The following is a 24984-nucleotide window of genomic DNA, read 5'->3' as shown; positions in this document are numbered from 1 at the left end:
GGCACGATAGACTCCTCTTCAGCTCCCACTTGGCTCTGCATAACACATTAACAGCAACTCAAAACTACCAACACTAAGCGCATGACAACTGCTTTACCGGAAAGCGTGTTCTCCCTAGCAGAGAGCACGTGTTGCGGTTGGGAACAGGCCACCCTCCAGTGACTAGGCAAATTTAGTTGAATCCCGACCATTTAAATGGTTAAACTGGGTTGCTGGGGTGTTTTGATTGTTGCCAATTCAGAGGAGGGGTCAGAGTCTATATATACAGGGGCCAGACGTTGGCACGGCCTCTTGGCCGTTTTGCATCGGATCACATGGAGCACTTGGACAATCTTCTCATTGTCTGGTTACATTTCTTTATTTCTTTATTTTCCCCTTCTTTTTAATCCTCTCTAGTCCCTTAAATAATTTAATTCCCCCCTTTTCCTGTTCAATTTCCCACCCCACCCCTTACCCTGCCCTGTAGGAAGATTCTCCCTGTATCTGTGGCTTGCCTTTCCCAATAGGGAGAGAGCCCCCGTTAGGGGCTTTCTTTCGCAAAAAGGTTTCCCCCATTTCTCTTGTTGAAATTGTGGGGCTAGTCAGGGCTGTTCCCAGCTTAGCTGGTATCACTTTCGTTTATAGTATCCCCAAAGGTTGGCTTTATGGCTCCCTGTGCCTCCAAGGACTATGAGCACTCTGTATATGTTCTTGAACTATGCTGTTTCTGAACAAGTTTATTTTCTTTAAGTTTGTTTTGCCCTGATAGTGGCGACTGCCATTTTAGAGACGCGCCATTGTGGCTTGGTGGCTAAAGTGTAGGACTAGGACCTGGGAGACAGGGTTCATATACCCCTCTTAGCCATTGTTATAACAAAACAAAACAAACTGCTCCTTATGGGCTATTCTGTTGCTGGGTAGTTCGGCCCATTTGTGATAAAAGAACTTTGGGTTTCTTGAAGGGGTGCTTCCCTCTAAAAGGGCAAGCAGGGGTACCTGGACAAGCTGTGGGCTACCTCAACTCTGCTATTTCGCTGGAAACATTTATGCCTGGCCTAGCAGGTGACCCTAGGGCTTTGCCCTAGAATTCGATGGCCTGGAAGTGTTTCCGGCCTCAATAGTGTCCCCATGTGGTCCATGAAGAATTGGTTTCACTGGGTCAGCGGATAGTGCCGGTAATGCCTAGGTTGCAGGATTGGTCCCTGTATGGGACAGCTGCATGCTCCCCTATTGCTCCACCTGGACACTTAAGTCCTTTTGGTGGTTACCTCACTGCGAGGGATGTAACGGGCGCCATGTTTGCAATATGCAACTGGGAGAAAGCACCTTTGCGTGCGTTGCAGAGCACGGCGCTGCACGGGCTGCAATTGCATTGCATTGCTAGGAGATTTGCAGTTGCATTGCACGGAGGGTGTGTGCATTGCATGGAGTGTGTAGTTGCATTGCACGGAGTTTGTTTTCGCATTGAACAGAGGGTGTGCAGTGCACGGAGTGTGTAGTTGCATTGCATGGAGTGTAGTTGCATTGCATGGAGGGTGTGTGCATTGCAGGGAGTGTGTAGCTGCATTGCATGGAGGGTGTAGTTGTATTGCACAGAGTGTGTTGTTTTGTTTTGTTTTTGCATTGCACGGAGTGTGTGTGCATGGCACGGAATATGTAGTTGCATTGAACAGAGGGTGTGCAGTGCACGGAGTGTGTAGTTGCATTGCATGGAGTGTAGTCGCATTGCATGAAGGGTGTGTGCATTGCAGGGAGTGTGTTTTGCATTGCACGGGGTGTAGTTGCATTGCACGGAGGGTTTGTGTGTGCATTGCATGTAGTGTGTAGTTGCATTGCACAGAGCGTGCTTTTTTTGCATTGCACGGAGTGTGTAGTTGCATTGCATGGAGAGTGTGTGCACTGCACGGAGTGTGTTTTTGCATTGCACAGAGTGTGTGTCTGAAAAGGAAGCTGGCTTGGCGGCAGCTTGGTTGGGACTTCTTTAGGGGTTCAGGCCAGCATCGGCCCTGTAAATTTACATATCATGATGGCAGCACAAGATGCCCCCTGCCCAAGCGGGGGCTGGAAGCTGGCAAGCAATAGCTCAATACCTTTTGCCCATATTCCCATTTTATTTAGGGATCCAGTTGGATATCGTTGCTAAAACATACCACTTGGCTATGGAGAAGCTGTCTGCCTTGAAGGAAGTTAATTTGTAATACTTCCTCTGTAGCAAGTGATGCTTCACCAGATCCGATCTTGCTGGGTCACTTAACTAATCTTCCCACTAGGCCAGGCTGCCTAGATTTCACCCCTCCCATATCCAAGAATCTCCTGAGGAGTCTGCTGATTCTCCAGAAAGGAGGAGGCGTGTTCTGGTCTCTACTTATTCTGCTCCAGCACCAAGTCAGTCAGTCAGTCAGTGTCGGAGAGGGAGAGAGACTGAGTGTTAGAGATCATGTGTAGAGATAAGGTTGCTGCTAAGGGCAGCTGCAGACACTCAGTGCAGTGCAGCATTTATTTATACTTAGACCTATTAAGCTCTGTATATAGTTTGTATAGTTGTAGATAGAATAAAGAAGATAGGTTTTGGTGTCTTCGGGTGTCTTCCCGTGTAAGAGTCGGGGTGTCTGGGCGACGTTTCGACGAGGTCTCACTCGTCATCTTCAGGCTGGTGCTTTCGGCTTCTTGTTACTGGAACAGAGCAGAATCTGGTGTTTGAGTTCCTATAAATACTGTTGAGGGGTGTGGTGTATAGCCTCCAACGTTCTGGGCAGAGAGGAAGTTCCTAGATTAGTGTGCCTTTTCTTCTTTTGTTCCTTAATTACTTGAGGGATATCTTGAGTGATTTCATGAGTGATATTCTGAATACCACTGGGTGGGTCATTAAGTGTAGATTAGTTGCTAAAGCTAAATAAAGAAGATATTCTACAGAGCTGCTCTCTGAGTTGTTTATATACTCTGCTGTACTCTGCGGTGCGACGACTGTCTTTTTGTTGGAGTGAATCCGGTGCTCACAACTCTTAAGCTGTGAGTCCACAGCACTTTGACCTGTCCCTGTGCAGAAGGTGGTCTCTGGAAGTGCTACCCAGCTCGCCTAGCCCAGTTGGGGCTGAAGTGGATGAGTCCAGTTGGTGGCACTGGCTCAAGGGCGATGCTGACAGAGGTCCCCTTACCTTTGTGTATGCCTACCAAGCATGGTGAAGGCAGATATCAGGCGATGGTAGCAATTCCTGAATGTATGCAATAGTAGTTCGCCATGGCAGGATACCTTGAACCCGCTCAGGGATTTTCAGGTTCATGCTGGTGCTGCTGGATCTTTGCCCTTTGGTTTTTATTTCAAGGGCTGCTGGTGTGCAAAGCTATGGCCTCAAGCCTGGTGTGGTGAGGCAATCATGTGACATAACTTTTCTTGAGTTTTCCCCATTGTAGTAGCAGTTCACGTGGCCCGAGGAGTTCAGTGACCATCGGATCTGCTTTTGGTCTGATAACCAGGTGGTGGTGAGCGTCTTGGCAAAACAGTCCTCATGCTGTAACACAGACTCTGCCCCTCCGCTCATGCTTTCGAGCTGCGCCACTTAAGGTTTAATATTGTGCTTTCTGCTCTCCAAATTATGCTGACACTATCCGATTTTCAGATGAAGCGCTTCAGATCCTGGGCTCCAGACTCAGCTATTGCCAGACTTTTCCAGTCTTGTGGCATTTTGACAACAATTAGTAATTTCAGAGAGCGGCAGCTTCCATTTCCCCTTCTGCTTTTACCTCTTATGGGAAGGCCTGGATGGATTTCTTAGCCTTAAGCTGGCAGTTCTTGGCCATTCGGAAGAATTTGCCCCCATCCTCTGAGCAGATCCTGCAGTATTTGGTCCACCTGCTGCAGATTGGGCATGCGGTTATAACTATCCGAATTCAGTCCGCTGCAATGTCTATTACATTGAAGCTTTATTTTTTCAGAGACCCTTGTATAAAGTTTGCAGCGCGCAGGGCCTTGGAAGGTTGGAATAGGCTCCAACCTCATAGGACAGTGGGCAGGGAGTCGGTCAATTTTACCTATGCAGTATCTGCAACAAGTTAAAACTTGTCTGCGGGTTAAAGATCAAGGTGAGACTCCTTTCAGTAGTCCATTGCATTTTCGCACTGAGGGTTGGGGAAATGGTTGTTGGAGCCAGCACGGGGCTGAGAGTCTGGAGGCTTATTGCTTCAGGACTTTTCCTTATCCTTTGGAGCTTGTCATTAGAGCTGGTAACTCTAAAACAGATTTAGTGGGCAGGAGTGCCACAATCAGGCTTCCCGCCACAGGTGAGGAGGGCCCTTGCCCGGTTATGGATAACAGAATATTTGGCTTTTTATTCCCTGGGGGCTGGCCCGCTCCTAGTGCATGAAAATGGGTTCCCATTAGCCCGGCATCAATGTGCTTACGTCGTGCACCAGTTATTACAGCCTGCGGCTTGCTTACCGCTGAACACTCCTCATTCCTTACGATTAGGTGCTGCTGCAAAGGCTGCACACTGGGGGCCTGTCAGTAGACAGGATTGTGAATACGGGTCATTGGAAGTCTGACGCTGACAAGGGTTATATCAGGAAGTGTCACAGTGATGTCTGTGCTGATGCTTGTCTGTTGTTTCCTTTTTTCATAGGAGCAGCTGTGCACATTTGGGCCACAGCATTGTACACTAGGCTGGCAAGCATGTTGACGGGTTTGGACTGGGGCGTCATCTCAGTCTTCCTGCCCATGTGAACATATACTGGATGTCCAGATGGGGAATGCTTTGGGAGGAGATCCTTCCTTTGGTGCGGTCGAGTGTGACCTGTGCAGGTCCTCCCGCAGGGCTGGTGGTACAGCTGGGCGAGAATGATTTGCTGTCTTCCTCCAGCATAAGTTTGCATTCCTGCATGCAAGAGGGCTTGGATTGAGTTGATGGCAGCTCTCCCTGGACTCAAAATAATTTAAGGCATTGGTTCAAGGTGGTCTGGAGGGGGGGTTGGAGCACCTGTCCCCTCCAATGCGCAAAGATGTTCCATTAAAGGAATCCAAGGATTCGCCATGCTTTTGTCGACCCCTTTTGAGGGGTAGGGCCATGCAAGAGTCCCTGGGAGCATTTGGGGTGAGCTTGAGTCTGATCCTGGTTCATTCCTCCCCCATGCTGTTTACTGGAACTGACGATATGGTGGGGCCCAGTCGTCAGTGCTGCCCTGCTGAGGTCAGGTGCAGCTAGTCGGGAACCAATGCCTAGACAAACTACCACCGAGCAGGCCAGAAAGCATGTTAATAAGGCAGTGGATAATAGAATAAAATAAATAAAGTAAATAAAATAACAAATAAAATAAAATAGGTCCTTGCTTTAGGTGGTTCTGTAATATTGCACCCTCCTAATTTTCTTCAAGGCTATTGCCCTCTTTAGGGCAGATGGGGTGCATCTTTCCCCTATGGGGAACGACACCTGGCGGGATGCGATTGCCTTGGGATTCATTGCTCCCCCACAATGTTTGCTGGTACTGACGATATGGTGGGGCCCAGTCGTCAGTGCTGCCCTGCTGAGGTCAGGTGCAGCTAGTCGGGAACCAATGCCTAGACAAACGTACCACCAAGAAGGCCGGAAAGCATGTTAATAAGGCAGTGGAAATAAAATACAGGTCGTTGGAAATCGAATGCATTCAAAGATTATGTTCGTTAACATTATTGGTGTCTTACAATTTTTGCTTGTTTCATCTTATTTATCAGGTTTAGCGGTGACCCGTGTTTGGATTGTGGGGCACAGTATCGTCCATTGGGCTGGCGTCGCAGCACGGCAATCTGGATTGGGTCCAGATTTCGGCTTTCCTCCACATATTCGCTTGTCTTGGCTGTCCAGATGTGGGATGCGCTGGTCGGAGTTCCTGCCAAGTATCCGGAGGCAGTTGCTCCTGGAGGGGCCGCCAGCTGCTATTGTGGTGCAGCTTGGTGAGAACGGCCTGGTGCCCATGGACTGTTTGTCACTACGTGCTGCAATTTTGGGTGACCTGGAGACGCTGCGTGCAATGGTGCCGACAGCGAGAATTTTTTGGTCAAAGCTTTTGCAACGCTGCGTTTGGAAGGGCAGTCGTTGCCCGGCTGCCACTGAAAGGGCCAGAAAACGCATCAATTCTGCTGTGGTCAAAAAAGTTTTGGAGCTGGTGGCGATGCAATTTCCCACCCCGAGATTCTTTTTGAGAGGCCATCCTTTTTCCAAGCTGATGGCATGCACCTTTCCGCTTCAGGGAATGAGGATTGGATTGGTGCGGTGGTGACCAAGCTGAGGTCTTGGTTGGGGCTGTGAGTGGTTTGGCGGTGAGCTGAGGGCTCCATGGCGATTAGGCACTGGTTAAATTGGTGCTTGGAGGGGTAAGTGCCTACCCCTCCAAATGATGCGAATGGGAATTCCGTTAAAGGAAATCCAGGGGCTTGCCATTCTTTCGTCCTTGTCCCCGGAGTCGGACTTGGGCCGTGCAAGCCCCACAGGAACATGAGGGTGAGAAGTAATGGTCTGGTGCCCAGCTTTATTTCTCACCCAATACTTGTTTCCCACACTGGCTTCCGCTGGTATCCGGAAGGCCAGCTCTGTCCCTGAGGGCAAGGACAGATAGTCGGAACCAGTGCCTAAGCAACCACTCACATTTTTGTATTTGAATAAAGTTGTGGCCAAAATTATGCCAAAAACCTTAAACAAAAATTGATGTGTGAAGTGTGAATTATTGGGGGGCTACTGTGACTCAACACGCAAAGCGTGTTCTCCCTAGCAGAGAGCACGTGTTGCGGTTGGGAACAGGCCACCCTCCAGTGACTAGGCAAATTTAGTTGAATCCCGACCATTTAAATGGTTAAACTGGGTTGCTGGGGTGTTTTGATTGTTGCCAATTCAGAGGAGGGGTCAGAGTCTATATATACAGGGGCCAGACGTTGGCACGGCCTCTTGGCCGTTTTGCATCGGATCACCCGCCCTCCCTCCCTTGTTTAAGGGGGGTATTGAAGGATTGCTTGACCTTGCTATGCCTGTCATGGGGTCGTTCGCCTTGGTGCGAGGGCCTGGTAGGAATTTTGCCATCTGGCTGATTGGCTGGTGCCATTTGGTTTTTGCCTACTGCGTAGCAAATCGTCACAACTTGTAAGGTTGGCGGTTAGGCACTGGTTAAATTGGTGCTTGGAGGGGTAAGTGCCTACCCCTCCAAATGATGCGAATGGGAATTCCGTTAAAGGAAATCCAGGGGCTTGCCATTCTTTCGTCCTTGTCCCCGGAGTCGGACTTGGGCCGTGCAAGCCCCACAGGAACATGAGGGTGAGAAGTAATGGTCTGGTGCCCAGCTTTATTTCTCACCCAATACTTGTTTCCCCCGCTGGCTTCCGCTGGTATCCGGAAGGCCAGCTCTGTCCCTGAGGGCAAGGACAGATAGTCGGAACCAGTGCCTAAGCAACTACTCACATTTTTGTATTTGAATAAAGTTGTGGCCAAAATTATGCCAAAAACCTTAAACAAAAATTGATGTGTGAAGTGTGAATTATTGGGGGGCTACTGTGACTCAACACGCAACAGTCCTGAGGTTGACCTTGTTTAGGGTGCTGTCTCTCAGAGGTGCAGTTAGGTTATTTTAGACTCTGGATTTAATCTTCCCGGGCTGTGTGTGTTGCTTTTTAGAAGATAATGTGCATTTCTTTACTTATTCAAAATGTGTTAAGCCAGCTGTACTGTGTTTGCGGGCCCTCCTGCTCATTCTTCTGAATGAAGCCTGGACTTCTGCCCCAGAGGCACCTCTGCTCTCCCTTGCAACAGCTAACCCTGCCTTTGGGAAGCTCATAAGCAGAGCCTGAAGCTCTCTCTGTTCGTCGATTGTTCATCCCCAGCACTGGGTACTCACTGAATACTGTTCTGAACCATTGTGACTAATAGTCAGGAGCTGGTGAGACTTCTCTGGGAAATAACTATGTTGCCAAGCTTGCCCATACCATTGTTCTCCTGTAAATGTTATTGATAGCCACTATTCACTGTTTGTTCCCCTATCTTCTTCTTACCCTTCCTTTGCTGCCTCCCCCATGTCTAATTTGATCGCACATTTGTTGAGGTAAGAAACCATCACTTTGCTTGTTACTCACTAAATCCCTATGCTCATTTATAGTATTCTCTCTCTCTCTCTCTCTCTCTCTCTCTCTCTCACACACACACACACACACACACACACACAAGTTCAACTTGTAAAGGCCCAATATATGCAGCCTGGACTAAGCATTGTTGAGAGGGATTGTACCTTATCAGACCTTTGTGATGTACGTACAGTGGTGCCTCGCAAGACGAAATTAATTCGTTCCGCAAGTCTCTTCGTCTTGCGGTTTTTTCGTCTTGCGATGCACGGTTTCCCATAGGAATGCATTGAAAATCAATTAATGCGTTCCTAGGGAAACCGCCTTCAGACCAGGTCCGGGGACAAGGGCTTTTCTTCCCACCCCCAGCATTTTAAAAAACCCTGGGACAGCGGAGGACTTCTCCGCTGTCCGGGCAATCTTAAAATGCTGGCGGGCGGCATTTTAAAATCGCCCGGGACAGCGGAGGACTTCTCCGCTGTCCGGAGCGATTTAAAAGCCCCTGCGAAGGCAGGCAGGGGGGGACAAAGACTTTCGCCCCCCGCCAGCCTTCAGAAGGTGTTCCCGCCCCCCGCCCCGCTTTGGAGCACCGTTCTGAAGCGGGGCGGTGGGGGAAGGTGTTCCCGCCCCCCCGCCCCGCTTTGGAGCACCGTTCTGAAGCGGGGCGGTGGGGGAAGGTGTTCCCGCCCCCCCGCCCCGCTTCGGAGCACCGGGAGAAGCGATCTCCCCTTGCTCCACCCCTTGCTTCAAAAGAGGTCCGGGGGCAGCGGGAAGCGGACCTCTTTTGAAGCAAGCGGCTGCGGGGAGAAGCGCGGCCGCTTGCTTCAAAAGAGGTCCGGGGGCAGCGGGAAGCGCTTCCCGCTGCCCCCGGACCTCTTTTGAAGCAAGGGGCGGTGGGGAGAAGCGATCTCCCCGCCGCCCCTTGATTCAAAAGAGAAGACCCGCTGTCCCCGGGGCAAGCTTCGTTTTGCGAAGCAAGCCCATAGGGAAATTCGTCTTGCGAGGCAACTCGAAAACGAAAAAACCTTTCGTTTTGCGAGTTTTTCGTCTCGCGAGGCGTTCGTCTTGCGGGGTACCACTGTACTTGCATTTGCACCATTTTGATACCTTGAATTCATGGAGGAGGCAAAGCAGCCATTGCACAATCCTGCTGTCCGATGATACATTTACTTGCACATTTTCAATTATCTGCAATTAGTTGAAGCACGTACAATTTGCAGGCCACTAAGCCAAACACAGACCAAAAGCCATGTATTGTGGCCTGCTAGATGCTTGAGCCCTGCAAACCCATCTTTGCAGTCTCAGGCAGCAGTAAAACCAGGAGGTTTATCTTGTCCCTGGACTCAGCTATAAAACCTTTTAAGTGTGTTTTAAGTGCAATATACAATGGGACACTAGGTGGCGATGGTGAGCCTTATGGAAAAGTCAATATATTTTTTCAAAATGCTTTTAAAAAGGCATTTCCAGCATGGTTTTAATATGTGTGTAGATTCCACCCCTTTTGGCTTCCATATAATGCTTATGTGCTGCATTTTGCTTGGTGCAGTAGCAGTTAGGACTCTGAAGTTTTTTACAGTCTGGGAGATGATTTATAATGAAATGAAAAAGGTATTTAAATATACCTTCCTGAAGAAACCAGAGTCCTTTCTCCTGGGCATGGTCAGCCAATTGGTGCCAAAGAAGGATAGAACTTTCTTTATGTATGCCACAACAGCAGCAAGAATACTCATCGCAAAGTAGTGGAAGACACAAGATCTACCCACCCTGGAAGAATGGCAGATGAAGGTGATGGACTATATGGAACTGGCAGAAATGACTGGCAGAATCCGAGACCAGGGAGAAGAGTCGGTGGAAGAAGATTGGAAAAAGTTCAAAGATTATTTACAGAAACACTGTAAAATTAATGAATGTTAGAATGATGTTGGATAGAAACTAAGTGGTCTTTTGCTGTAATGCTATAAGGGAATATGAGAAAATGGTTATTAATAGGTTAAAAAAAATTGATGTTATAATATTTAAAAATTGAAGATTAAGATGAATGAAGAGGGGAGGGATTTGCTGAATTAACAATTGGAACTGGAATACAGAAACGGAAGGCGTGAGGAGGTCCGGGAAATAAGCAAATGAAAAATATGTGATAGAAAGATTGAACTGTTATTTTTTTACTATTTTTATTTTGTATTTTTCCTTTTCCTTTTTTCTTTTTTTTCTTTTATTCTGTAATTTTTCTGAAAATCTTAATAAATATCTTATAAAAAATGAAGTTTTTTACAGTCAAGCAAGGTATAACTTTTATGAAATATTATGGGATTAAGTTGTAATAAACCTAGTATAGGCCTTAAAACAGGCAACCCTAGATCTTATTATGCTACAGTCTTTGAGTTACGCAAAGTTCTTGACCACACAGTGTTCTGACTTGCTTGCCTTTTCTTTTCTGAAGAATATTTATGCAACAAATTCAAATCTAGTTCCGATATTGTCTGTGGGTACTCCTAGAAAACACCAGAAGCCACACATGCATCTTTCAGCCTTTGCACAAACACGGTAAGCCCATGCGCAGCCGTAGGCAATTTTGCATTGTAGACTACCAGCATCTGGACCTCTGTCTTACACATCCATGGCCCAAGACAGGGTCGACGACTAGGCAAACAATACATTAAGAGAAGCACTTGCTAATGTGTTAGAAGATGCATTATAGATGTGTAGTCAAACGGAATGACAAGTAAAGGATAACAATACAATCTGTTCCTAGTAACCTTATGGCTGCACAGAAGGGAATACTGAGCTGCATGTACCAATATGCTGATGATATTATTAAAACGATTATTCATTCAGCTGAAGGGTAACGAACTGAGACAGGCATGAAAAAGACTTTTACACTTTTGCAAGGTGCAATAAATTCAGACTTCCGTTTCGGTCAGTTAGCCTCCAGATTGTAAAAGATCACAATAGCCTAGGTAGGCTTATGTTGGCAAAGCAGAAGAGTTAAGTTGCTGGAATAGCTTCACTGAACTGAATACATTCAGTTATCTTTCAGGAGAAGCTTTTCGAGAAGTCACTTTATCCTGTCTTGAAATCTTTATCTACCAAATAAATCCTCTCCCAGGTCAAAATGAAAAGAGGAAAGACCTTTTCTCATGGGTGTCAGGACCAACACCCTGATAACTGCACCCACACCTATACTTTGGGCCTGCCCCTGTTGACAAAGTGTCAAACTTAAGCTTCTCAAGATTAGCTCACTTGAACCTTGGCAGGGGGCATGTGGACACACCAAACACAACATTCCTCTGTCTGCTGCCTCCTCCTATACCACACAAAGTTTTGAAGGCTCATGGTAACTGCATTGAGTTGAACAGGGTTAGAATCCCCTGTGGTCAGACTCCTGAACAGAGGGGGGAGCATGCCAGCTGAATCTCCCTGCAGATCTTTGTGATCAATGTGCAAATGGGAGAGGAAGGGCAGGGTGGCACAAACGGGAGGCAGACCCAGCATGCGCACGGCCACATCCCCAACCCTGCCTGTGCCCTCATGCATTCTTGACTGAGCGGTCTCTTTTCAGTATGTGTCAGTTTCACAACTGTTCCCTTTATTTGAGTGCAACCAGGCAGCTGGAGCTAGCTCCCATTTTCATTTTCCCCAGTGCCCTTGAACTAGCGTCGCGCTGAGGAAATGCGGTAAATTTAAAGAGTGCCGAGACTCAGTTGCCCAGCACTGCCACCATGGCCAGGTGTCCACTGACAGAGGGAACACACCAGGGTACACTTGCTTTAATGTACATGGCATTTAAATGCACATTGTCATACTTTGCATGTAACCATTTGGAAGAACAGGGAGCCCCTAAAGATGGCCAAAGTACCACGAGGCAGTCATTTGCAACATCTTGACAAGCAACATGAAGAACTGCACCACACTTCAGGTGCAAATGTCTGACAGAATAGTCACTTGTATTGAACCCGACAAAGAATTTACTGAATAGTTGCATGCACAGTGTGGCAAGCTGGTAATTGGTTGTCTGTGTTCAGCTATCGCTGTCAGAGGTTTTATACAACCTCAGAAAATATAAATAGTCCTTGGAGAATCATGAAATACAATAGATGCAATTCCTAACATGAAGGTTTGTAGCTCAGGGTGGAAAGATCTGTCTGAAGATCAAATCCCCCCTTCTCCTTCACGCTGCTTACATTGTTGGGTCTTTTTAAAACATTTATTTTAGCTTTTTGTTTTGTTTTGTTTTGTTTTGAAAATGTATAACGCAAACTGCATCATTGATGCTGGCACAGAAATCCCATGGGCAATTTCCTGGAAGCAAAAGATTTCAGGTGATACAGTCATAGCAGTGGAAAGTGACTGCAAAATAATGTTATTATTTTTTTGGGGGGGGGAGTAGACTGTATGTGAGATCTAACACCAGGATACCGCAAGTGTTAAAATATAGACCAGGTTAGCTTTCTGTGTTGAGGTGATAGCCTGAGTGATAGGCCATTAAGGGAAGGGAAGGGAAGGGAAGGGGAAGGAGCCCTGCGTGAGACAGCAAATGGCTGAGGTCACGGTTACTTAGGAGAACAAAGCCAGAGTTTGGAGTTGAGTTGCAGTGATGTGCACTAGAAGCAAAGCAGCAATCTGGGGAGCAAGAGGCAGAGCAATGATTGATTTTTGTTTAAATCCAAGGCTGTGGCTATGGGAGAAACAAGACCCTTTTGGGAGAAACAAGACCCTCCATCGCAGGCTCAGGTTGTATATACGTATGTGTAAATGAATCATATATCAGAGAGACAGCACAATCTCCGCTGTGCCTCACTCCCAAAGGAAACACGAACCCCGAGTAAGTGCTTGAAAGCCCTGGAATCTAGCACCGTTTGGCGACTGGGGTGATGTGCAATAATAATTTAATCCAACCCACTGCCCTAAAACATCATTAGCTAACACCAGGATTACATGATCCTGCGTTGTATCTGAAGATCAAATGCATGAGGCAATTAGGCAGAAACAAGCCTAGGAAGGGAATTCAGATGAGAGAAAGAAATTAATCACCACCAAAACTAGATAGTTAATTGTATAACTTACTATGCAATTGGGCACTGAAGCAACAAGTAGGGGAGCAGAATGTGTTTAGAAGTGTCTGTCTTCTATGGGGATTCTGAGCACCTGAAGAGGGCTTCAGGCTGCAGTTTTAGGCATACTTGGTTCTTAGCTAGGTTCATTTATCTCCAAGAGGTTTCTATAATAGCATAAACATGTTTAGAACTAGGTTTTGAGACTAGAAAACTTCCAATTAAATATTTATTTCATTCCACTTAGGAATTGCATCCATAAAATATATCAAAGCAATTCCACAGTAACAACAATAAAACAATGAAAAGGGGTTCCATTTATACAAGCAATTAATAACAATTCCATATATGAAAAGAACAAAAAGAAAAAAAACCCATTTCATATTCGAAAACAATTCACATCCTGTAGAGATGCCAACTGGAATAAAGGTCTCCACTTAAAAGGCTTGCTGAAAGATCTTCAATAGGCAAAAGACAATACACTCACAGTCCCACAAAAATGCATAAATCAAAATTACAGTGTGCAAGAAAAGCGCTAGGAAAATGCATTTCAAGACATAAACGGCTGCTTGCTGGTTCAGACGTGGCGTCATCTATCCCACATTCTGTTTTGCAGGGGGCGGCCCTTCCATTAGGCAGTATGAGACAGCTGCCTTAGGGTGTCACGAAAGTGCAACAAATTCTTAGTTATTTAATTTACGAGGATTGCATTTTTATAGCCAGGGAAGTGGAGAGGTGTTTGTGAGATTTTCTGCCTCAGGTCTCACAAGCTAGCCTTAGATACTTATGCGCTTTTATTTTGGAGTCAGGGAAATACAATTTGCTCCTCCTCCTCTGGATTCAAGATGTCTTGGAACAGCCTTGGTTTCTACCAGTGACCAGTGACCAGCCAGGTGGCTTTGGAACTTGTGTCTCTGTGTTTCCCTCCATCTCTATGTCTAGAGATCTTTCCAAGGCCATTTAAGCTGCCTTGCAGGACATCTTCAGAGAAGAAAAGGCTAAAGAGTAAACCCTACACAAATCTGGAATCCCTAAGATGATTGGATGGTGTCTTGTATGCCTTCTTCTAGCAACTCCTGCAGCCAAGCTGGGCCAATCATATTGCTCTGCTTTCTTTTGGACCACATCAGAGAGGCAAAGGGGAAGGGCCTTGTTCAAATATATAAAAGGATGTCACATAGAGGAGGGAGAAAGGTTGTTTTCTGCTGCGGCAGAGAAGCGGACACGGAGCAATGGATCCAAACTACAAGAAAGAAGATTCCACCTAAACATTAGGAAGAACTTCCTGACAGTAAGAGCTGTTTGATAGTGGAATTTGCTGCCAAGGAGTGTGGTAGAGTCTCCTTCTTTGGAGGTCTTTAAGCAGAGGCTTGACAACCATATGTCAGGAGTGCTCTGATGGTGTTTCCTGCTTGGCAGGGGGTTGGACTCAATGGCCCTTGTGGTCTCTTCCAACTCTATGATTCTATGATTCTTGTCATCCGGGCAGCCCAGGAACCTCCCTCCATGGCTTCTGCCCAAAATAGCTATGGCCAACCAGCAAAACACAAACAAATAAGGGAGCAAAATAAAAATAAAAATCCTTCCAGTAGCACCTTTGAGACCAACTAAGTTTGTTACTGGTATGAGGTTTCGTGTGCATGCAAGGATTTAAAATTTTTTGTTTCGACTACGGCAGACCAACACTGCTACCTACCTGTAAATAAGGGAGCAGACAAACTCCAGCTGTTTGGATATCTGAATCAGTCATTGGTGTCATAAGGTTTGGGTATAATTCTTTGTGTTCAGATAACAGATGTCAGATAATGAATGTTCCAATAGTGGGACCTGCACGTATAAAGCTGTTTCATGTGTGCACATAGACACTTCAAATATTACATTTGAGACTTCTGGGTAGTGCATAGTATGACTCTGTCTTACCAACTTTTCTAGCATCTTTGCTGAGTGAATTGCCTCAAAGATTTGTTCCTTTCCTTAGGATAGTAGTTAATTGATAAGCTGAGAGTGCATTTCTTTTATAAGCTATTTTCACATTTTATTGGGCATTAAATGACATCATGGTACCGAAATGAAAATGAGCATTTGTAAATATGCTTTGAGATTAATTAAAAGCGCCGCATTAACAGCTTAAATAAATTACCTGTTTCTTTTTAGAACATTCACGTGAGGGCAAAAGAGGTAGTAGATAGTGACACTGAATGTCAAATCAGTCCTGCAAGTGATACATTTCATGTTTTTTTTGTTTTGATGCCGTTACATGCTCCCCACTTCCCTAAGTGGTAGTGGGTTCTGGGCCAACATTACAAGGTTTAGAAGTTTCCTTTGGATGAGAAAGCCTTCTGGAGAAGATGGGTATCATTTTTAGAGTAGTTGCTTATTTACAAATATACAAGCAGAGCATGTTGGAAGCAAAGATGCACTCTGACAGCAGGCAGCGAATCCCAGAATCGCAGAACACTACACAAATTTTCACGGCAATTTCCAGCCAACTCCAACTAGAACTCTCTCTGTCTCAGTTCAAATGCCAAACCTACAGCCCTCTGTATCTGTGCCCCCCCTCACACACACATGCAAACACAGTCTTTTTCTCAAACCCCACCCATGCAGGTATATTGCCCATTTGGAGAACTATCAGTAGCCATTAGCAATCTTTTGTCACCACTCTGATCACCATTTTCCATTGTGACCAGGCTAGTCGAATTCACAGCAATACTTAATTTTCTTCAATCTTTATTTTCATTTTCATCAAATTATGTCTTCTGACAAGCTTAGGTCTGTGCAACTTACAGCTCTCAAAGTTGAACTCAGCCCATCAACCATATTGTGTGGCATTCCAAGGTCCTGAACGCTTCTCACAACCCAAATATCACTTTATCTCACTGCTAGGAAGGCAGCAAAAGCTCCTGTTGGACAAATTTTGTGGTTGGTGGGTCACAAATTATGCAAGTCTGAAATAGGAGAACCAGGCGTTGAAGACTCTGAATGAGACACTTTCCATTACTGCAAATGGAAATGGAATATGTGAAGCTATTGTGATTCTGAGGACTATGGTCAGATCCAAACAAACCAATAGGGAGGTAGCTTGTCTCTAGCACAGGATTTCAACCTCTCATTTCTGAGTTAAAGTGCTTGCTGATTACACTGAAACTGCTTTTAAAATCCCTTCACCGGACAAGGTCCAAAGGCTGAAGCTCCATGTATGTTTCTTTGAGGACCAAGATGAAAAATGGTGAAATATCTTTAAAAATGTAGTAAACAGTAATAAATATTTGTAAAATTAAAGTAGGGTTTGGATAGGTAACTTTTGTTCCATACAATACCAGCTACCTGGCACAAACTAGGGGGAATGCTATCTAAAATACCAAATGATTTTTTAAAATTTAAGATATTTGTTAGGTGTGTGTGTCAATATAGATCTTATGGAAGAGTTATGTGTGTGATGGCAGGTAGATAAAGCTGCTAATTCACATGCCTGCCTCCTGCAAAAGTCCTACTAGTCCCAGAGAGATGCTCTTTGTGCTGCTTTGGAAAGCAGTCATAAGCAGTGCAACACTGATTTCTCTAGCATGGTACAGTTGTGCCCTCTCCTGCTCTGCTCTTTTAACAAACGAAGTTGTCTTTGTGACACCGGTTCACCTTTAAGAAGTATGTGCATAACGGAGGTGATGTTGACTTTGTATAACATAGCTAAGTAGATCTCCTTCTGGCTCCTTCCATCTTCAAGATTTTTCTATTATTTATCCCTGACAGGTAGGCTTGATTTTGTTCACCCTTGCACATTTAACATGTAGATCCTGCTCACATCCCCACCTGCAAATCACACATCACAAAATATAAGTAGAATTGCTGTCTCAAACTTGGGACCTTTCCATCTGTGGTTGAAGCAGGAAACAAAGCTGCCAGAGTTCTTCCAATCTGTTCCTGCACTGAACCTGTTGTCCAGATCCATTCTTGCTTGCTGAGACGGGCATCACCCCAGGTTACTCCTATATAGCAAGTGACCAAGGTACAGCGTTATGGCCCAAGGTTAGTCATACTGTATGTATAAATTATGTACATTAATCATGTGCCTTTGGATTATATGTTTCAAATCTGTATCTTTTTAGCGTTTTCTTCCTCTCTAAATAGTACCAGAAGAGTTCTCTACTAGAACGTGATAGTGGTCCATCTTAATTTAAGTGGGAAACAAACATCATAAACTTTGAATTAAGAACCCCAGATTCAACAAGGATAAATTAATTATCGCATACTATAATTCATAGGTAAATCCATAGTGCCCTACAATTAATGTACACAAAGTATTGGAGGGTTACAAAGGGTACAGACCATGAAATTATACTCATATACTCAATTAACACTCACATCACAGTTAATTATGATGAGGACATTTTAACAATGCCCTTTTCAGCCACCTTGTGAAGGTTCCTTGATATGTGTGAAATAAATGATCCCCCAAGGGTGATTAAGGAAGGTCTCTCTTAAGTTTGCCGATGCTGACAACTTTTCTAATGGATGTTATCAAGCATGGAATGGCAGCATACGTCCATTTGACTGCGTGGAGGGATCAGCCAGTCCTTCAGCATTGATTATCTGCTTACTGGCATACACACAAAGAAGAAACATTCTTATGTAGCAGAAGCTTTTAATGACCTGAAACGTGAAGTTCCATTGATTAGGACCTATTAACAGAAGCAAATTGAAAATCTGAAGGTGGATAGTGTATGTGTGCTTTGAATTGTGCTCCTGGAAAGTACCGTATTTTTCACTCTATAAGACGCACCAGACCACAAGACGCACCTAGTTTTTAGAGGAGGAAAACAAGAAAAAAAATATTCTGAATCTCAGAAGCCAGAACAGCAAGAGGGATCGCTGTGCAGTGAAAGCAGCAATCCCTCTTGCTGTTCTGGCTTCTGGGATAGCTGCGCAGCCTGCATTCGCTCCATAAGACACACACACATTTCCCCTTACTTTTTAGGAGGGAAAAAGTGAGTCTTATAGAGCAAAAAATACGGTAGTTGGAGAAATGGCTTCCATGAGAAATAACAATTCACAAGTCAATCCCTGCTTGTAGCATCATATTGAAAAGTGCTGAAAGCTGTGAGTTGATAAATGGCATTGGCCAGGTTGAGATGGCGAAGTATCCATTTCCCCCTTCTATGATGGCCACAATTTGGCCTCATTTCACACTTTTTTGTGTACTGGTTCTTAATGATGCTTTACTTCTTTCCTTTTATAGATGCACGCTTAAGGGGGTTTGCCAATTTTAGAAATGTTTCCTTCATTCTTCATTTAAATGTCACATGAACTCTAAATCATTACCCTAACCCAAAAATCTAATAGTTGGTGTTGGATAGCAATTTAGGGTTTCGTACATTTTGCGATAATTTTATGAATTCATTAAATCTAGTTTTAAAAAGCAGACATTTTTATGTCTAAATCTGATATCATGTGCCAAAATCCAGACTGGAAACATTGTGAATTCTTCAAATTAAAATTTCTCAAAATACAATTAGAGATCGAAATGTAAATGGGTACGACAAGCAAATACAACAGCAACAAACACATCTGTTTATGTATGAATAGTAGGGGTGGGGAAAATTTGGGTTGCACAGTTCCTGGAAAGGTAAGCGAATCAAAGTGAAATTTTCACTTCTTTAGCTTTTGTGATACAGTTGTGTACAGCGTGTGTGTGTGTGCCCATGTGTATATAACACATACAAAATTGCATCATGTTAGGAGACATTGCTTGCAAAAATGTGGATCTTAGGCAAAAATGTATATATACATAAATGTGTATATTGGGGAAATGTGTACTACAATGTTGATGATTATTTTATGAGTAAGTTTTTTTATTGAAACCCCCCCCCCACAAAAATCAGAATGTGGGAAACCGGTGACTGGAAAATTTAAGAACTGGGAGGAACAAAAATTTGTCCATCTGTAGTGAATAGTACATAAGGTAAAGGGACCCCTGACCATTAGGTCCAGTCGTGACCGACTCTGGGTTTGCAGCACTCATCTCGCTTTATTGGCCGAGGGAGCTGGCGTACAGCTTCCGGGTCATGTGGCCAGCATGACTAAGCCGCTTCTGGCGAACCAGAGTAGCACACAGAAATGCCGTTTACCTTCCCGCCAGAGCGGTACCTATTTATCTACTTGCACTTTGATGGGCTTTCGAACTGCTAGGTTGGCAGGAACAGGGACTGAACAACGGGAGCTCACCCCATTGCGGGGATTCGAACCGCCGACCTTCCGATCGGCAAGTCCTAGGCTCTGTGGTTTAACCCACAGCGCCACCCGCGTCCCAGGAATAGTACATACATGGGTCCAAAAAACATTTCATCCTTACAACTAAGTTCTCAATTGCTCTTTATTTCCATTTTACACAAGGAGAACCGAAGCTGAAAAAATTTAACTTACCTTGTTTCTACCTGGGAAATTGTGCCTCTGTTGTTTTTTCAACACTTGTCTCCCAGCCAAAATCTTCCAGATCTGTGCCTTAGCCTTCACATTTCGAATCCGTCAAAATGGACCCCTTTTTTGTTCTCTGGAGTCTTGGAAAGACTTTTCATTATGCCATACATGCTACAAAGGACTACAGGAAGTAAAGTCACCTGCCAAAGAGGCTAAAAAAAGGAGAGTCTATTTTGTCTTAACAGATGCTGCCGGTGATTAATTAGCTCCTTTCCATAGCTGTCAAGTTATGCAGTTTGACTCTATGACACATGACTTTGAACCTATTCACCTGAGTATATATGCACAGCTCTGCTGTTCAGTTGATATATTCCTTTCTTTTTCATTCTTGTGAGAGAGGGGAAATGAAATGAATATTTTCATCAAGGTAATGGCTTACAGTTCATGGCTGGCTTGCAGAGGTTGCACACCTGACCTATTTTCCAATAAGACTAAAAGCAAATAAGGTTCTTTAGTCCTTCAGCGCATGACAATCATGCAAAAGAGTATCAAATCGATAATAGGAATCTAATAATTTAATTGACTGTAGGCAAAATGAGAAAATAAAAATTTCCAGTTTCCTTTGTCAAAATTTTGTGAGGACAGTTTATGCTTCTACATTAAAAAATAAATAAAAATCAATATTTTCCCCAACAAATGTATTGAGCAAATCCTCATTGGGGGAAAATGAGACTAACAAAACAAGCAGCCATCGTGGAGGTTAATAATGAAACCAGTCACACCTGTCATAAATATATATATATCAATCTCCTTTTATCACTAGCATGATTTATTATATGTAAAACCCTACTAAGATATTTTTCCCATTTAATAGCCTTCAGTTTTCACTGAATTTCCTCAAGGTGAATTTCTGCTCAAGCTGACTCACCTTGATTTGATTTGATATTTTTTTTAGGCCAGTGATATGCAGGACCTCACCCACAAAGTTTCATTAGTTTGATCAAACATCTCCCCAAAAGTTTTTCTCAGTCATTTAAAATGAGGAAGAATCTCTGTATCTGCCTCAAATTCAGTTGGAAGGAAATGAAGTGGTAACTCCACATGGAAAAAACTAAGTCTGCTCCACGAGCAAATAGTGTAGTTTGGGCATTTATATCAGCACAGAGTACATACTATGGAGAAGAATTGCTAAGAGAAATACTGCTTGACTCATAATACAGCAGAGAATTACAACCTGGACAAATTCATATATTGAACCAGATATTAATCAAATGGTGTTGTGGCCATCAAATGATAAACTTGCATGTGTGAACCAGGCATTAGTCATTGGCATTTCTATTTCTGAATTTTCATGCAGCACAGCAGCATTGTGAAGAGATGATATCTAGTGGGAGAGATTTAGAAAAAGCAACCAATAACTCAGTGGCAGATGGAAGGCAGCAACTTCCAGGAAGTGACTCAGCTCAACAGCAGGGAAAACAGAAGAGACTCAGAGCAGAGGAAATTAAGTATGAAATGAACCAAATAAACCTTTGCTTCATATAGGGATGCGTCAATTCACCTCAAGGGGGCTCAAGCCTTTTTCGTGCCTCAGACAAGGGTGCTCAAAGGACCAATGATTTGCTCCAAGACACCATGCTCAAAATGTTGGGGAATCCTTAACTGCTGGCCATTGAGTTCTGCAGCTGCTGTTTCTGCGTCCTTCCCTCTCAAGGGCCAGCATGGGTGTGCTCCCGGTGCCAATTTCAGTGAGAAGCACATTCAGCCAGGAGCTGTTACTGCTTCTGCTGCCCCCTCAACTTACTTGAGGGAAAAGTTGAGAGGCTCCTTGCTCAGGTGATATCAACTGTGGAGGTACTGGGGGACCCTTGAAGGTCATTTGACTAGGACTTGGACCATAACACTCACCAAGTATGATTATATTAGGTCCACAACTCCCTGCAAATTCCTTGGTAAAGTAGCTGTGATGTCCCTATCTCTCTATAATTCCTGAATTATTCTTGCAATATGAATAGAGCATCTGCGCCCTCTCAGCATGAAGAGATTCTGACTGCCTTTTGCCTTTTGTTGTTAGTCAGGCTGGAGCTGAGAGGCCTAGCTGTTCCGTTCTGGGCTTCTTCTCCTTCCCACCAAACACAAAGGCTAAAGGAAGTCAAACTTAGAGTTCAGTTGCCACCTCCCTGCAAGGTTGAGGAGGGATGGCAGGGACTTAGTAGGATCTGCATCTGTGTCTCCTAGAATGGAAAGTCAGATTGGTAATAGCCTGATAACGGAAATCATCAAAAGTTCCTAAGAAGGAAGCAGGGCTTACTAATGCATGGAACATTGCTTTATTGGAACATATGATCAGACAAAGACGTGCAGCTTAGGGTGAAGCCCAGTCAGAAAGTTTGGGTGTGGACTGATTTCAATTTTTAAATTATATAAATAGTGAGAGTCATGTAAGTCCTCCTTCCACGACTCACTCCTTAAAACAACCGAAACTTGGGCTGCATAGACCCATCTTAAAATCTTGGCTATATGTAACTGCATCTCTGTAATTTGTTTGTTTGTTTGTTTATGATAAATCAATAAAAAATAAATAGATAAATAGATTGGAAATGAAGAAGGGGGAGGTCAGAATAGATTCTTTTCATAACAAAAAAGAATATCATCATTTCTTTTATTTTCATGGGTGTTCGCATGCTCATAAGCACACCTGAAGTCTTTCATGTGGATAGAACATAGGATCCTGGGAAGGAATTTAGCATTTAAATTTCTATCCCACTAGGAATATGTCCCACTGTTTCTATGACGCAGATTAATGACACTTTCAGATAATTACAGCTAAGCTAAGTTCCTTTTCTCTAGCACGCTTAGCAAAGGGTTAATCAAATGCTTCCTTAGTGGTGAGAGGAATGATAGATTTGTATTCCATTATTCAGACTCCCGGAAAACTTTTTTAAAAATAATAATAATAATAAAAATAAATCTTGATTGAGCCTGCTCACCCCTCCTTCAAGATTTCGCAGTATCCGGCCAACTCCCCCCCCCCATCTCTGTAAGCGTTACAGAAGTTAGCTTACTGGTGCTCTGTGATTTTACATGCAAATCTGCTTTAGCCATGAACTTCCAGATAGCAGTTTGCAAAGCTGTAAGAAAAGATAAACAGTTTATCCAGTTTAATGATATTTAATGCAGATGTCACCACAATGGTGGCTGGTTGGATCTGTGTCATTAGAATCAAAAGATATGCATGGAGGGGTTTTTTACTGCTCTCATTACTGATGCTAAGTCCAAAGAGTGTTGATATTACATTGCTAAAGCAGAAACTAGAAATGAAGATGGGGGGTGGGGTGGGGGGCGCAATGAACATTTCAGTTAGAACCTTAACATAAACTAAAGGGAGGGAGGAACTAGCCCAGAGCCAAAGTTAACCTTTTGTCTTTTAGTCATTCCAGTGTGGCAGCTACTGCTATACAAAAATCATTTCTTTGGATTTTGGATTTTCAATGTACTTTTGAAATCTAGGCTGTTGTATTAGAGTACAAAGAAGGTAATAAACAGCAGCTTTATCTTTCTGTTTTTTACAAGAAGTAAATGAAGTCCTTTGAAATTAGACATATGAAAAGCAGCATCAAATACGTGCCTTTTGTGTTTATGTAACCCAAGACTTGATGTAATTTGCACATGAGCAATTGCCTGTACTTTCTCAAGGTCCTTCTATTTTAGAATGTTCAGTTTCTAGAGATTTGATAAAGCTGTTAAAAGATGTCAAACAGCTTCTTATGCAACTTGAATGCTGGAAAGATGAATAAGAGGCAAATTGCATAAAGTTTGGGTTCAAACAGAGTGCTTTGGAGTCAATCTGGTTGTGATGTTCAGGACCCTTGCAAGACATTTCTTTAATCTGCTTGAAGTTCATTTTTACTCCCCTCTAAGATCCTCTGAATTTATTTTACTCTCCCTTCCCATAAATTCAGCTCAATGTTTTGATTTAGGAGAAATTCATTGGCAATGTCAGGATGTTGCTCAATTCAGAACCTGAGGAAACCTCTGCGAAAGTGGTCCTGAAAAACTATAAGAATCTGGCATAGTTTCAAGGCTTCATCTCATGGATGTCTCACCAACATATATAAAATTTCTGGAAATGTTGAAGCCGGGAGGAAAAAAAGCTTTGGGTTTTTCCTGGTACTTTGGTTTACAACCATAATCCGTTCCAGAGGTCCGTTTGTAAACCAAAACAGGTTGTAACCCAAGGCACGCTTTCGCCAATGGGGCCTCCCCCCAAAAATTGTTTGTAATCCCCCAAAAATGGGTTGTAATCCAAAAAAAGGGTGCAAACCGGGACACGCACTTCTGGGTTTGATGTGTTTGTAATCCAAAACGTATGCAAACCAAGACGTATGCAAACCAAGGTACCACTGTATATGGAAATTTTCAGGAAAAGGGGGTGGGGTGCAATCTTTTTTTAAAAGTACTCTTCACACATAAAAAATCACTTTGTTACTTTTAGAACATAAAACGCATTCTGTAAAACTTGGTTTGCTTTACAGTTATCATGTCTGGTATATTAAAAGTCCAGTTTATTCTATGCCAAACGAAGTGTGGAACTTTGGAAGCAACTTAGAAGGGGATATTTTAAAGGTCTGACAGCCTAAATTTCCACACTTTGCTGCATGTTTTGCGATTTTAAATCTCTGCTGGGGCTCTCTCTAGGCAGCCAGGGAATTCTCATTTTATTATAGCTAGCATTGATACTTTTAACCAAATAACAATTACAGTGGTGCCTTGCAAGACGAAAAGAATCCGTTCTGTGATTCTCTTCGTCTAGCGGTTTTTTCGTCTTGCGAAGCAAGCCCATTGACGGATTAGCGGATTAGCGCTATTAGCGGCTTTTAGCGGCTTTTAGCGACTTATCTGCTGATCCTAAGCTTAGCGGCTTAGGAAAAGGGGGGGAGGGAAAAAACCAGCAGGAACTCGCAAGACATTGTCATCTTGCGAAGCAAGCCCAAGCCCATAGGAGATTCGTTTTGCGAAGCACCTCCAAAACAGAAAACTCTTTCGTCTAGCGAGTTTTCCGTCTTGCGAGGCATTCATCTTGCAGGGCACCACTGTACAAAAACCAACAACAGCAAACAATGGGGTGTGTCTTAGTTTTTGATCAGCTGACTTCCACTGGTGCTGGTGGTGGCCTTCTTTGCTGATTCCTCCTTTCCTCTGCAGCTTCCTGCGCTCTCTTAAAAATTGCTCTGGATGTGGTGCAGGAAGAGTGGGGGGGGCTGCAAGAAGACAGGGGAGTTGGCAGAAATCACCACCCTGACCCCTTCCTTCTTGAGATGACTGTTGGATCCTAGTTCCCTGCATAAATGGAAATAGCCCTACCATTTGCTCAAGAGGATGGCTGGATCCCGTCAACTGGTTATTCAAACCAGGTAAGAGAAGAAGCCTATGTGCCTGCAGCATGACCCCGGTCTTTCAAACCATGATTTG

General features: G+C 44.0%; 1 long non-coding RNA gene across 2 annotated transcripts; it reads left to right on the top strand.

The window, feature by feature from the left end:
* LOC309531746 lies at window positions 1-24931 on the top strand. 2 transcript variants are annotated; one of them, XR_014219417.1, is made up of 6 exons: window positions 1-105; window positions 7506-8031; window positions 10488-10591; window positions 16849-17104; window positions 20870-21020; window positions 24718-24931. It is a non-coding gene; the product is annotated as an uncharacterized lncRNA (long non-coding RNA). The 2 variants fall into 2 exon arrangements; XR_014219418.1 differs by having other exon boundaries at window positions 16849-17124.
* Window positions 24932-24984: the final 53 nt, after the last annotated feature.

The sequence above is a fragment of the Podarcis vaucheri genome (genome assembly GCF_965113315.1).
Source record: "Podarcis vaucheri genome assembly, chromosome: 4".
In the NCBI taxonomy this organism is placed as follows: Eukaryota; Metazoa; Chordata; class Lepidosauria; order Squamata; family Lacertidae; genus Podarcis; species Podarcis vaucheri.
This window is presented reverse-complemented; position numbering and strand designations above follow the sequence as displayed.